At 41.9% G+C, this 15775-nt stretch overlaps 1 protein-coding gene across 1 annotated transcript in view; it reads right to left on the bottom strand.

The window, feature by feature from the left end:
* The window catches only part of klhdc8a (kelch domain containing 8A), a 93338-nt gene extending 78493 nt beyond the window's left edge, over positions 1–14845 (bottom strand). The window contains exons 1-2 of the mRNA XM_047346645.1: positions 14488–14845; positions 7461–7515 (exon numbers count right to left, since the gene is read on the bottom strand). The gene's annotated coding sequence lies outside the window, so the exon portion shown is untranslated. The remainder of the gene's footprint in view (positions 1–7460; positions 7516–14487) is intronic.
* Between the last annotated feature and the right edge of the window lie 930 nt (positions 14846–15775).

Raw genomic sequence — 15775 nt, 5'->3', positions numbered from 1 at the left:
GCAGGGGACATCATAATCCCTGTGGCCTTATAAATAATTACTATGTGATAGGGAGAGTGAATTGTAAAACCTATCTACTGTCAGCAGAATTGGAATTAACTCCCTAATGGTTATTTCAGCACACTGCATTCATGTGTGTGAATGTTGGAGTCTGTGTGTTTACTGGGCTCCTACCCTTTAAAGATTTGAGTGGTTAACTTTAGGAGTGAGAGTGTTTGTGTATATTGAGGGCATTTTTCTTTCTCCAAAGTTATACCTCCACAAGTGGTGTGTGTTTATGGGGCGAGAACACGACCTGGGTGCCTCCTCTGTGTCTGTGCGTGTTTGTGAATTCCAAACCAGCAGGAGGTCTGGACAGAGAATTCTGGCTCTTTGGGGCAGGAAGCAGGATGGCTTTCACAAACCTCTCCTGCAGATACACAGTGGCCTGTCTGCTCACCTGAAAACCTTCACATTGTTAAGAAGAAGATAAATCAAGCAATAGTGTGCTAGATTGCTAGTTCTTGTATCCCAATGATTTAGTTTGCAGTTTGTTGTGCACGTAAAGGCAATTTTTACTCTTTAGACTAAGGAAACTAACCTGAACCAATTAAAGTTTGTTTACCTCACTGTAATTTGTTATTAGCTGAGCCAGTCAGACCCAATTTTATACCTGCTCAGCAGTTAGGAATTCATTAACCATGAGGTGTTTTAGCAGCATACATCCCCTACCATCTCTTTAGACTCTGTATATCAAGGAAAAATGGTTAATGTAACAAAGGACGCACTTTAACGCAGTCTGTACATAATGTTCTTAGCACTTGTAGGACCAAAAAACACACATACAAAACAGAAAAGCTGGATTGGTTTACGTATTTATGCTTTTACTTTTACAAATCTAAGGCATATCGTCTTAGTTTTTAAAAAAAATCAGAACTGCTACGTGGTTTCCCTAATTGCAAAATAAAAACTTTCCCAAATCGATACAATATCATACTATCTACAAATCTACAAAAATAAATGCAAACTGCAACTATAGTAGGGCTGGAACTAACGATTATTTTGCTAATCGATTAATCGGTCGACTTGTTTTTCATTTAATCGATTAACAATCGCATAGCAGAAGGTGCCTTATAGGGGATTTTCTTTTCAGATTTTGAACCAGGTGAAGTTAAAACTATGCTACTTGAGAAGTCCTGGATAGAGCATGTTTGCACATATATATAGTCAGTCAGTCAGTCAGTCATTTTCTACCGCTTATTCCATAGTGGGTCGCAGGGGAGCTGGTGCCTATCTCCAGCAGTCTATGGGCGAGAGGCAGGGTACATCCTGGACAGGTCGTCAGTCCATCGCAGGGCAACACACAAACAACCATGCACACACACTCATTCACACACCTAAGGGCAATTTAGAGTGACCAATTAACCTAAAAGGCATGTCTTTGGACTGTGGGAGGAAGCCGGAGTACCCGGTGAGAACCCACGCATGAACGGGGAGAACATGCAAACTTCATGCAGAAAGACCCCCTGGTCGGGAATCGAACCCAGGACCTTCAATCTGCTACGACCCGCAATGAATCACGGGAAATAGTGGGTCATGCACTACACTACTCTGCCAGGGCTGCTGCCGTAGTTTGATCTACCAGAAGTAACAAAAATTATACTGTGAACGGCATGAAAGATAAAAGGGGCAGAAATGTACGCCACACTTTTAAAAAATTTCAAAAGTGACAGTAGCTCTGTGGCAAAAAGCTGCACTCTTCTTTATTTCTATGGACCCAGCCAAGCTGACAGTATGGTGGTAGAGCAGAAACATAACCAAAAAAAACTCCTAGTTCACTTGACCTGACTTTGCAGTAACACAAAGGAATACGATAGTCTTTCCCAAAAAGCACATTCATCTAAACTTAAAAAATATTTCAAAAGTTTTACTTGGGAATGAAATATCGGAAGGCTGACTAAAGTTGCAGAGACAATAAGTGCATTTCAGTTTTGTTTTTTTCTGATGGAGACAAAAAACCGAAAACGTGTTGGTCAGATTTATTCAGGGAATATTCGAGATAGACGGGACCAAAGATAATTCATATCTATCCAATAATATGTATTTATAATGTCAATATATATACCATCAAATAAAATAAAAGAATATTTTACTTTTGAAACAGGTCAGTCTAGTAAAATTGTATATATAAACTGCAAAATTATATAATGAATGAATAAAAAAAACCATAAGATCTTCACCTTGTCTTTATACACGCGCACTCAAGTCAAGTCATGTTGGCAGAAGCTGATATGAGTAAAACATGAAACAGGACATAATGAGGCTACATGCAAACAAGGAAATAAAATGTTTATTATCTGTGTTATGCAAGCACTAAAAATCAGACAAAAATGTTCATCTCAGAACACCAAAGTCTTATTCAGAAATAAATAATATAAATAAAAAAGAATACTCATACTCGTACTCGTACTCGTCGTCTCCCGCTTTATCCGGGACCGGGTCGCGGGGGCAGCAGACTCAGTAGAGACACCCAGACGTCCCCCTCCCCAGACACCTCCTCCAGCTCCTCCGGGGGGAGCTCAAAGCGTTCCCAGGCCAGCCGGCAGACATAGTCCCTCCAGCGTGTCCTGGTCCGTCCCCTGGGCCTCCTCCCGGTGGGACGTGCCTGGAACACCTCCCGAAGAAGGCGTCCAGGAGGCAACCAGTATAGATGCCCGAGCCACCTCAACTGGCTCCTCTCGATGTGGAGGAGCAGCGGCTCTACTCCGAGCACCTCCCGGATGGCCGAGCTCCTCACCCTATCTCTAAGGGAGTGCCCGGCCACCCTACGGAGGAAGCTCATTTCAGCCCCTTGTATCCGGGATCTCGTTCTTTCGGTTATGACCCAAAGTTCATGGCCATAGGTGAGGGTAGGAACGTAGACCGACCGGTAAATCGAGAGTTTAGCTTTTCGGCTCAGCTCTATCTTCACCACAACGGACCGACACAGCGCCCCCATCACTGTGGCGGCCGCACCGATCCGTCTGTCGATCTCCCACTCCATTCTTCCCTCACTCGTGAACAACACCCCATGATACATAAACTCCCCCACTTGGGGCAGGAACTCCCCTCCAACCTGAAGAGGACAAGCCACCCTTTTCCGGTCGAGAACCATGGCCTTGGACTTGGAGGAGCTGATTTTCATCCCTGCCGCTTCACACTTGGCTGCGAACCGCCCCAGTGCATGCTGTAGGTCTTGGCTAGAGGGGGCCAGCAAGACCATGTCATCTGCAAAAAGAAGAGACGAAATCCTCTGGTCCCCAAACCAGATCCCCTCCGGACCTTGGCTGCATCTAGAAATCCTATCCATAAAAGTTATGAACAGGACCGGTGACAAAGGGCAGCCCTGCCGGAGTCCAACATGCACCGGGAACAGGTCCGACTTAGTGCCGGCAATGCGGACCAAACTCCTGCTCCGCTTCTACAGAGACCGGATGGCCCCTAATAAAGGGCCCCCTGATTCCATACTCCTGGAGCACCCCCCACAGGGCATCATGAGGGACACAGTCGAATGCTTTCTCCAGGTCCACAAAACACATGTGGACCGGTTGGGCAAACTCCCATGAACCCTCGAGTACCCTGTAGAGGGTATAGAGCTGGTCCAGTGTTCCACGGCCGGGACGAAAACCACACTGCTCCTCCTGAAGCCGGGGTTCGACTATCGGTCGGACTCTCCTCTCCAATACCCTGGTGTAGGCCTTACCAGGTAGGCTGAGGAGTGCGATCCCCTGTAGTTTGAACACACCCTCCGGTCACCCTTCTTATGTAGGGGGACCACCACCCCAGTCTGCCAATCCAGAGGCACTGTCCCCGACCGCCACACAATGTTGAAGAGGCGTGTCAACCATGACAGCCCCACAACATCCAAAGACTTGAGGTACTCAGGGCGGATCTCATCCAACCCCGAAGCCCTGCCACCGTGGAGCTTTTTAACCACCTTGGTGACTTCAGCCTGGGTGATGAAGGAGTCCAACCCCGAGTCCCCAGCCTCTGTTTCCACCACGGAATGCGTGATGGCAGGATTGAGGAGATCCTCGAAGTACTCCTTCCACTGCCCGATAATGTCCTCAGTCGAGGTCAGCAGCTCCCCACCCCCACTATAAACAGTGTTGGCGAAGCACTGCTTCCCCCTCCTGAGGCGCCGGATGGTTTGCCAGAATCGCTTCGGGGCCAACCGGTAGTCCTTCTCCATGGCCTCACCAAACTCCTCCCAGGTCCGAGTTTTTGCCTCTGCCCCCGCCTGGCCCGCGGCACGCTTGGCCCCACGGTACCGGTCAGCCGCCTCAGGAGTCCCACAAGCCAACCACAGCTGATAGGACTCCTTCTTCAGCTTGACAGCATCCCTTACTGCTGGTGTCCACCACCGGGTTTGGGGATTGCCGCCGTGACAGGCACCGCAGACCATACGGCCGCAGCTACGGGCGGCAGCATCGACAATAGATGCGGAGAACATGGTCCACTCGGACTCTATGTCTCCAACATCCCTCGGAATCTGGTTAAAGCTCTCCCGGAGGTGAGAGTTGAATACATCCCTGGCCAAGGGGTCCGCCAGATGTTCCTAGCAGACCCTCACTATGCGCTTGGGCCTGCCAAGTCTGTCCGGATTTCTCCTCCTCCAGCGGATCCAACTCACCACCAGGTGGTGATCAGTGGACAGCTCAGCCCTCTCTTCACCCGAATGTCCAAAACATGCGGCCGAAGGTCTGATGATACGACAACAAAGTCGATCATTGACCTCCTGCCTAGGGTGTCCTGGTGCCAAGTGCACTGATGGACACCCTTATGTTTGAACATAGTGTTCATTATGGACAATCCGTGACTAGCACAGAAGTCCAATAACAAAACACCGCTCGGATTCAGATTCCTCCCGATCACACCTCTCCAGGTGTCACTGTCGTTTCCCACGTGGGCGTTGAAATCCCGCAGCAGAATAATGGAGTCCACGTTTAATAAGACTGCCTAAGATGTATGAAATAAATTAATGTTTTATTGTAGTAGATTAATCTCACACTGAAAGTATTGGAAGAATCCAGCCTTTAATTAGTGGGAAAACACATTTCTAGTCATACTCCCCACTCAAAGAGCTTCTACACAACAAATCTTAGACCTCTCATCCCTATCATACATTAATAAACTTACCTAACTTGGGGTCAAGTGCCTTGTCCATGTTGTATTGTTGTTATATAATGGAAGAAACTAGAAATAACTCACAACCTACTGATTGGCAGTCAATTTTTCCCATTGAATGCATTACAGCATTGCTACTGCCTTGTGGTAGCATCAAAACATTACAGCCAGTTGCCATTAAAATGGCGATTATAAATAAAACAAATTAATTTAAACTAGAGATACAGCGAGAACTCACCGGGTGACCGAAATCAGAAAATGATCCTCTTTACCAGCCCCTGCATGGTGACCAATCGGCTGAAAACTCCATCTAATCTCTTTCTGATCAGACACAATGCTAAGGGGTAAAAGATCTGAGCCGATGACAGCACTGGATGCTGCTAACTGAGTGAAAAAGATTTAAAGTTAGCTATTTTCAGGGTCAATGAGGTGTTTAAAAATGAAGGCAGAGGAAGTGGATGTAAGAAGCTATTTAAAAGAAAACTATATTTTATACAATGTGTCGATCCATTTCTGCAGTTCAGTCAGGCAGTGAGAGAGTTAGACATAACAAATCTTTTAGAAGATAACAGGAAGCCTTCACAGAGTTCATGAAAATTGTCTGTTTTATCCTTCTGAGCTTTCAACCTCTCCCTGTCATGATTTACTTAGAAATGTCAAGATTTACTGATATCCTTGTTGGATATCAGTTAGTGGATCTAAGCAGACTGATCAGATACATCACAACAGCACTGTAATATTATATCTCAGTGAAGACATTTAAACTCAAGTATCTCACTGCCAGGTTTTATAATTTATCTGTTTTATGATTCACCATCTAGTTAAAGAAGTGATTACTGTCTAAACAACCAGATAACCACAAACAAGTTACTTTCATTTTCTTTTCATGATCTGTTAAATTGTAAATACCTATCAGCACAGAGCTACCAGATAACAGTAATCTGTCATTTTAGGTGTGTTGTGATATTAAACATATCATGTACACATGCACAAACAGCTGTTAAATACAGAAAATGTCAACAAAAATAATATTTTTCCCACTGCTTTTGCGCCCTTCTAGTGCAGTGCCCCTATGCGCAGCATATAGTGCATACCCACTTTTTGCACCACTGGCTAAAGACACTGTAAAATATCTATTTCATAATCATTTTCTTTTATAATATTGGTCAAATCTTAGAATGTAGATCAATTAGCCTAACCTGCCTGGTTTTAGTGGGAGAAAGTCAGAATACCAGGAGAGCATCCATGCATGCACCGGGATAACATGGAAAATATATGCAAAAAGACCCAATGATTCGAAATGAGAACTTTATTAATGCAAGGTAAAACTGCCAACAGTTGCAGCCCCCCAAATGTAATTTTAGTTCAGTTTATGTATATAGCACCAATTCCCCAAAAATGTAATCTCAAGGCACTTTATTTTTCAGTCAAAACTTTACACAATATGGAGATAAAAAATTAGGCACAAATTCTAAACAGTGTATCTCTAGTTTGAACTCTTCAAAGTCAAAACAACTGTTCAATTATTTAAAATGAATATCCTTCTCTAGCATGCACATAGATGGTGTAAAGTTAAAAAGTAAGACGGTTGCTGAAGTTGGTGACAACTGGCCACATTACTGAATGTGCTGTAAAAACTTCTAGTGACAATGCGTCTACAACAGACAACAAGTTGGCTCAGGTTTTGGTATTTGATAATGTCATGTTGTCCAACTGAGCAATAAAACCAAAGATGACCCCACAAAATGTCCCCGAAATTTGCCCACCCTCAGCACATATGGATAAGGTGAAGGAAATTCACAAAGAAATACACAAAAAGAAAAACATGTTGTAATGAACTTAAATAAAAAACAAAAAACAAAATAAACAGTCCAGCCTAGAATGGTTAGTAGTCAAGAAATGTCTGGTGTGTCATTTTCTGTTTGCTGATGGGATGAAACGCTGCCACCAGCTGTCAAACAAACTGTTACTTTGGAACACTGCTGCCAATCTGAACATTTAAATGACATCAGCATTGGCAAGAAGTGATGGTCCATCATCTCAACAACACACACAGACACAGCATTGCTAATAAACGTCTTTCAAAGATTGACAGGAAGAAGCATCCCATGAGCAAATGAGCAGGATAATGTTAGAATGAGGCTGTTAGTGATTTATCACCCCAAACCACTGGACACTATGCATAGTAATTGGCTCAAATGGTGTTCATGTTTGTGTGGACAAAGGTAATCAATAAAGGTTGAAACAATGGAGAATGAGGGGAGGAAGGGGAAGCAGGGTTGTTGGACGTGGAAGAAAAATAAGCAGCACTATACCTTCAGGGTTCAATCCAGCACAGGTAAGCCTTGATTATTCCTTTTTCTTCTTTACCTATAACATCAGAAAATTGCTGTTAAAATTTTGAGGCCACATTGTCTTACATGTTTAAAAGCTGGATCACATTTTTCATTTTTTACTTACAATGAAAAATTTCATGTGTGGCAGACTTATTTAATACAACAAATAAATACAAATGCCTCCCTGCTGTATAGCTTTGTAACATTTATTTTCCCCACAGTTTTAGTGCCTTGAGGTGGATGTCAAAGCCCAGTTCTGTTTTAGTACCAAGACAAATCTAAGTGTGAAACAACACAATGTTTTTCCCACAACAGAAAATAGTGGACATAAAATACAGAAGGAACAATAAATATTGAACATGTCAACAATTTTCTTGCTATAAAATATTTCTAAATGGCTTCTTGACATAATATTTTAAAACTGATGTAAGAAACAACCTAAGTAATCCACCCAGACAGGTAATCTTGAATGTTCTGGGGCCTCTTTATTGCACTATGACCTTCCGTTCTTCCCAAAGATGTCCAGATGGATTCAACTCAGGGGAATGGCTGGATCATTCTAAAAACTTTATTTTTGCTTCCTTGGGTGAGTGTGACCAACATCTTGCTGAGAGGTCCAACTGGTTTTAACTTCAGAATTTTATCAAGAATCTCCCACTACATATCTTCATTCATCCTTCCTTCAATTAAACAAAGCCTGCCATTACAACATATGCTGATATGCAGTCCCCTACCATGATGCACTCACCTTCAAACAAAGTTGGTATGATTTTTAGGGGGTTGTACAGTGTAATTCTACTTCTAAACATGGTTTGTTGAAAAACTTACATTTTGATCCCATGTGAGCAGACTATACAGGTCCTTCTCAAAATATTAGCATATTGTGATAAAGTTCATTATTTTCCATAATGTCATGATGAAAATTTAACATTCATATATTTTAGATTCATTGCACACTAACTGAAATATTTCAGGTCTTTTATCATCTTAATACAGATGATTTTGGCATACAGCTCATGAAAACCCAAAATTCCTATCTCACAAAATTAGCATATCATTAAAAGGGTCTCTAAACGAGCTATGAACCTAATCATCTGAATCAACGAGTTAACTCTAAACACCTGCAAAAGATTCCTGAGGCCTTTAAAACTCCCAGCCTGGTTCATCACTCAAAACCCCAATCATGGGTAAGACTGCCGACCTGACTGCTGTCCAGAAGGCCACTATTGACACCCTCAAGCAAGAGGGTAAGACACAGAAAGAAATTTCTGAACGAATAGGCTGTTCCCAGAGTGCTGTATCAAGGCACCTCAGTGGGAAGTCTGTGGGAAGGAAAAAGTGTGGCAGAAAACGCTGCACAACGAGAAGAGGTGACCGGACCCTGAGGAAGATTGTGGAGAAGGGCCGATTCCAGACCTTGGGGGACCTGCGGAAGCAGTGGACTGAGTCTGGAGTAGAAACATCCAGAGCCACCGTGCACAGGCGTGTGCAGGAAATGGGCTACAGGTGCCGCATTCCCCAGGTCAAGCCACTTTTGAACCAGAAACAGCGGCAGAAGCGCCTGACCTGGGCTACAGAGAAGCAGCACTGGACTGTTGCTCAGTGGTCCAAAGTACTTTTTTCAGATGAAAGCAAATTCTGCATGTCATTCGGAAATCAAGGTGCCAGAGTCTGGAGGAAGACTGGGGAGAAGGAAATGCCAAAATGCCAGAAGTCCAGTGTCAAGTACCCACAGTTAGTGATGGTCTGGGGTGCCGTGTCAGCTGCTGGTGTTGGTCCACTGTGTTTTATCAAGGGCAGGGTCAATGCAGCTAGCTATCAGGAGATTTTGGAGCACTTCATGCTTCCATCTGCTGAAAAGCTTTATGGAGATGAAGATTTCATTTTTCAGCACGACCTGGCACCTGCTCACAGTGCCAAAACCACTGGTAAATGGTTTACTGACCATGGTATCACTGTGCTCAATTGGCCTGCCAACTCTCCTGACCTGAACCCCATAGAGAATCTGTGGGATATTGTGAAGAGAACGTTGAGAGACTCAAGACCCAACACTCTGGATGAGCTAAAGGCCGCTATCGAAGCATCCTGGGCCTCCATAAGACCTCAGCAGTGCCACAGGCTGATTGCCTCCATGCCACGCCGCATTGAAGCTGTCATTTCTGCCAAAGGATTCCCAACCAAGTATTGAGCGCATAACTGTACATGATTATTTGAAGGTTGACGATTTTTGTATTAAAAACACTTTTCTTTTATTGGTCGGATGAAATATGCTAATTTTGTGAGATAGGAATTTTGGGTTTTCATGAGCTGTATGCCAAAATCATCCGTATTAAGACAATAAAAGACCTGAAATATTTCAGTTAGTGTGCAATGAATCTAAAATATATGAATGTTAAATTTCCATCATGACATTATGGAAAATAATTAACTTTATCACAATATGCTAATATTTTGAGAAGGACCTGTATTAGTAATAAGTACATTTTATTTATATAGAACCTATCACAGACATAACATCACAAAGTGCTTCAAAATAAACTAAAAAAGAAGAAAGAAATTACATATAGTTATACAATTAAAACCTCTGCCAGTTTGGCAAAAAAGATATCAGCCAAACCATCAAGGTGTTCATTCTTTTCCAATACTTTCTTTTTACATCTATACAGGCTTGAGCATGCATCACACATACCATAAAAACCTCAGGGTTTTCTGTTTCCAAAGCCATTGTCTCTAGAACCTCACAAAGCAGCTTTAACAGCATAGCAGCTGCTTCTTTTTAGCAAAGTCTGAGTTTTTCAACAAGTAATTAAGTTGGTTATTACATTTTATTTATATAGCTCTCATCACAGGATAAAAACCACACAAATTAAAATAGAAATGACATACAGAAAAAAGTAAAACATGAGACTTAAAATAAACTATTCAAAAGAAACCCTGCAGTTCAGTTCTTGTTCTATTTATTACTTGGGTTAATAAAGTGTCTTTAGCTGTGGAACATGTTTCGCAACCTGAGAGCAACAGATTGAAAAGAGCTCTAGCTTCTTGCTTAAAAATTTGAAAATCAATTATAAAATGAATGGAGAGCTAGTGTAAGAATGTTAAAATAGAAGTAATGTGCGCTCTCTTTCTCTTTTTGCTTGATAGCCTTTCAGCGGAGTTCTCGACCGGTTAAAGCGAGAGTTTTATTATTCCAACTGTTTTTGATACGCACCAAAACGATACATTTATTTCTTTTTAATTTAGTAATTACAAGACTTTTTTGTAATCCAAATGGAGCTCAGAAGTTTGTGAAAAAAAAGGAATCCACGAGTCTGGGAACAGGGTAAGAGGGTTGGGACAATCTTCCTCAGGGAGATGGGATGCAACAGAAATGTCATTCTTGTTCTGTCAGGTCGACGCCACGCTAGAACCTTGGCACATTGGAGACAGGCATGTGTGGTGAATATTGAGTAAGTGACCTTTCTGATAAGGCTTGACAGGTCTTTATATTCACAGTCATCACTGTTAGGAAGACTGCGACAATAGGTCCATCATCATCAATCATCATTTCATGAGCTTGGGCTGCAGCCTAAGGAGCTAGCGAACTATGACAGATGATGTAAACCAACCAGCTTTAAACTTCTAGAACTAATGTTACGTAACAGATTAACTTTCCAGTATAGTAGTCCTTTACGGAAGCTGTAATAAAATCAAAAAGAAAGTACATCATTTTTTTAATTGGAGACTTTTATGTATCAAGACAGACATTTATGATAATATGCTCTTTACTTGATTCCAAACTGATTTAAACCTTACGTCGACTGAACAGAAAACAAAACACATTTCACAATCAGTATTTACTGAACCAAACTAAAATGAGAAAGCTGTGTGGCAAAACTAAGTACATCCCAGTATTGGCAACACCTTTATCGTATGACTGCGAGTTTCTCACTGTGTTGTGGAGGAATTCTGGTCATCAGTCTCTTAAACATTGCTTTATTGCTTGCATGATCCGATTTAACCCAAGCTTCAGTTGGAAGACAGATGGGTTCACATTTGACTCTAGAAATAATGTGGGACACAAAGGATTTTATTGTTGACTAAGTGATTGCAAAACAGGTCCAAATTATCACCCCCCACCACCATGCTTCACAGTTGGTACAGGTGTTTTTGCTAATAGGAAGTGTTTGGTTTTCCTCAAACATGGTGCTGCACATTATAGTCACACACCTCTACTTTAGTCTCTGCTCTCCAAAGCACATTTTTCCACGGGACTTATGCTTTAATCAGATGTAACTCTGAAACCTTTGCTGCCAAATTCTTTTTAGAGAGTAAAAGATTTTTCATGGCAACCCTTCCAAACATTAATGAAAGTCAAGCTGCTTCTGGTAAACTGATCTGTGTGCATAGTACAAGCTGAGATACACAACATTGCCTTAAGTTTTCACTCCCCCATCCAAATGACTGACAGCAGGTTTTCCTGTCACTTTCACTTTTTAACCATTATTTTAGCGAGAAGAACTAAACTGAAGCACCTGGACATTCTGACTACTTCTACAAACATTTATGAACGGATGGGTCACTTTTGGACATTCAGTGAATTCCAGCAAATTCACTTTCTGGACTAAGTTTACTGTTTGACTGTTTGGCTGGTATGGATCTAGCCCCATTAATGAATTTAATTTTTATTTTCTAAAACGATTAATCGTTATACTTTTGGTGCAGTTTCTTCTGTATTTCTGCATCCTTCCACCACTGCTGCACACATTGCTTACTGCACAAAATAACCCTTTGTCAGATTGCTGGGGAGTAACTATTGTCTACTAAAGTAATTGTTTATGTCTTTCTGTCTTGGGATTGTTTTAACACACACCTGTATGTCAACCAGCATACTGCCGTTTAGCAGCACATGGCTGCTATTTCCCTTCTTATCATATAAAGGGCATGCTCAGGTTTTAACACAGAGTTTTTCAACTTCAGTGTCATTTTTATTTAACAAAAAATGACAGTGTGGAATATGTTGTGTATTTGTGTAAAATTAAATTCATATTTTATATCTGAAATCCTACAGCTAAAAGAGAGTGCACTTTCTTTCCAAGAGCTTTTTCACAAATTATCACATCACCACAAACAACTTCTCGCCCTTCTTTCTGACATAAAACATGCATGAGTGTTAAATTCTCAAAGGCTTGCAGTGTATTGACAAACTATTCAAAACTCTTACATTTTTTCACATTGTTATGTCACACTTCCAAGCTTTATTGCATCTAATTGGGATTTTATGTAATGGACTAACACAAAGTAATGCACAGCTGTATACTGCAATGAAAATGATGCATGGTTTTATTTTTTTATTTTTACAAATGAAAATCAGAAAAGTGGTTGTAGAGCTCCTGTCCAGGGTGTACCCCGCCTCTCGCCCATAGACTGCTGGAGATAGGCACCAGCTTCCCCGCGACCCACTATGGAATAAGCGGTAGAAAATGACTGACTGACTGGTTGTAGAACCCTAGTCCGTCAACTCTAGAACCGCCTTTCACTGCAATTCCAGCTGCAAGCCTTTAGGGGTGTGTCTTTGCCGCCAGCTTTGTACTCTAACCCAAACTCAGTCAGATCGTATGCAGAGCATCTGTAAACAGCGACTTTCAAGTCTTACCACAGATTCTTAGCTGGACCTTGACTGAGTCACATGAATATGTTTTGAGATATGTAGATATGGCTGTATGTTTAGGGTCACTGTCTTGTTGGAAGGTGAGCCTAAGCTCAGAGTCTCATGTTTTTCAGGCTCTAATAGATTTTCCAGCATTTGCCCTATATTTAGCTTCATCAGCATAGGAATTAACTTTGACCAGATGCTGAGGAATAACATTCCGACAGCATGATGCTGCTGAGCTGTTGTTCTCTGCAACTCCTCCAGAGTTCACATAAGCATCTTGGGTTCTTCTCTGATTATTGCTCTCCTTACTTTCCCTGTCATTGGCATTCAAGTTCTGGCGGGTTTGCAGTTGTGCCATACATTTTAATAACATTACTCTGCTTTACACTTCCCCACAACGTTATCTCTTACCTGTTTGAAATATCTATTTATACTGAAATTGATCTACACACTCTCTTCACTAATTTCTGACTTCTGAAGACAATTGGTTGAAAATTAATTTATTTTGGGGTACCAGAATAAAGGATGCTGAATACAAATGTGCAACACACTTTAAGAATTTAATTTGAAAGAAAAAAAAAAAATATATATATATATATATATATATATATATATAACAACAATTTATCTTTTTCTTTCCACCTTACAAACATGCAGTTCTTTTGAACTTTCACTTAAAATCCTAACAAACTCCAATAAAGTTTAGGGTTGCTACATACTAAAATGTGAATCGGATCAAGGGGCGGAAATATTTTTACTATGTACTACATGCAAACAGCTTCATTTACCTTCACAGTGTTTATGAAGGCATGTTTGGTTGTGCAAGTCTGCATCAGTTGTAGCTTAACGCCTATAATGAAATTGGCGGAGTGTATAATGCATTATGAATGTGCAGCAACTTTCTGCCTCATGTTGTTTGCCCTGCTCCCTTATGTTTTACTGCTTAATCACTGAAGTGCTTAGCTTTCTGCTTTATTGTTTCATCTTCTTGGTGACTTTCTCTTTTGTGTCTTATTTTGTTATTTTCTTGATACAAAAATCTCTTTATATTAGGGTTACCAGTGAACCAGCATGTAGCAAAACTTTGAGTAGATGATAAATTAAACCTGAACTAAGTACTTGGTTTTATAGTTTAAGATTACGTCTCTTACGTTTAAACAAGCAAACACCAAAGCAAAACCATTTTAGGGATCTTCTTTCAACTAGTTGGAATGTTAGCACACCACAGCTTCCCATTATGTCAGTTTCTGCGACTAAGTTTAGAGTATCGCCTCCACTGACCTATACTGCTGGCTGAAGTAGCCATAACAACTAAACCTTATCGGGGTGAGCGATAACATTTCCATTTACTATCCCTCTGGAGCTACTTACTTTTTCCGTTTCCGTCGCCCTTTCCCCGACAGAAGTCCCCTCTGTTCCTCCCTTCTCTCTGCCTTCGGAAAGCGAGATGGAGAGAGGGAGAGCAAAGGAGAGGCGAGTCGGATCCAGGCGGAGGAAGATGGGAGACGAGGAGAGGAGAGGAGAGGAGAGGAGAGCAGCGGCTGCACTGGGAGCGCTTTACCGAGCCTCATATATCGCCATTATGTGGGTCAGGGATGAAGTATTTATCTCCAGCTTCCATCACACAAGTTCACGTTCAGTCCCTGCCTGCGATGGTACATCCCGCAGAGAGAGGGAGAGAGCGGGGTTGTTTGGATAACCTATATTTGGAAAAGAGGAACCCACTGACACTATTTTAGGATTGCAAATTGTGAGAGAGATTATTAAATTGAGCGAGTGATTGCTGCTCTGCAGAGGTCACAAAATCCACATTCTTGGAGAATCTGGCACGTATTACAGTATTTTTCAAAGACTTATCTTTTAAATAAACTATATATATATATATATATATATATATATATATATATATATATATATATATATATATATATATATATATATATATATATGGATTTGGAGTCACACAAAATTAAAGTGGAAAAACACACTACAGGCTGATCTAACTTTGATGTAATGTCCTTAAAACAAGTCAAAATGAGGCTCAGTATTGTGTGTGACCTCCACGTGTCTGTATGACCTCCCTACAACGCCTGGGCATGCTCCTGATGAGACGGTGGATGGTCTCCTGAGGGATCTCCTCCCAGACCTGGACTAAAGCATCCACCAACTCCTGGACAGCCTGTGGTGCAACGTAACGTTGGTGGATGGAGCGAGACATGATGTTCCAGATGTGCTCAATCGGATTCAGGTCTGGGGAACGGGCGGGCCAGTCCGTAGCTTCAATGTCTTCATCTTGCAGGAACTGCTGACACACTCCAGCCACATGAGGTCTAGCATTGTCCTGCATTACGAGGAACCCAGGGCCAACCACTCTGGCAGTGCTCCTCCTGTTCTTCCTTGCACAAAGGTGGAGGTAGCGGTCCTGCTGCTGGTTTGTTGCCCTCCTACGTCCTCCTCCACGTCTCCTGCTGTACTGGCCTGTCTCCTGGTAGAACCTACAGTCTCTGGACACTTCGCTGACAGACACAGCAAACCTTCTTGCCACAGCTGGCATTGATGTGCCATCCTGGATGAGCTGCACTACCTGAGCCACTTGTGTGGGTTGTAGAGTCCGTCTCATGCTACCACGAGTGTGAAAGCACCACCAACATTCAAAAGT

The sequence above is a fragment of the Girardinichthys multiradiatus genome, chromosome 20 (assembly GCF_021462225.1).
Source record: "Girardinichthys multiradiatus isolate DD_20200921_A chromosome 20, DD_fGirMul_XY1, whole genome shotgun sequence".
In the NCBI taxonomy this organism is placed as follows: domain Eukaryota; kingdom Metazoa; phylum Chordata; class Actinopteri; order Cyprinodontiformes; family Goodeidae; genus Girardinichthys; species Girardinichthys multiradiatus.
This window is presented reverse-complemented; position numbering and strand designations above follow the sequence as displayed.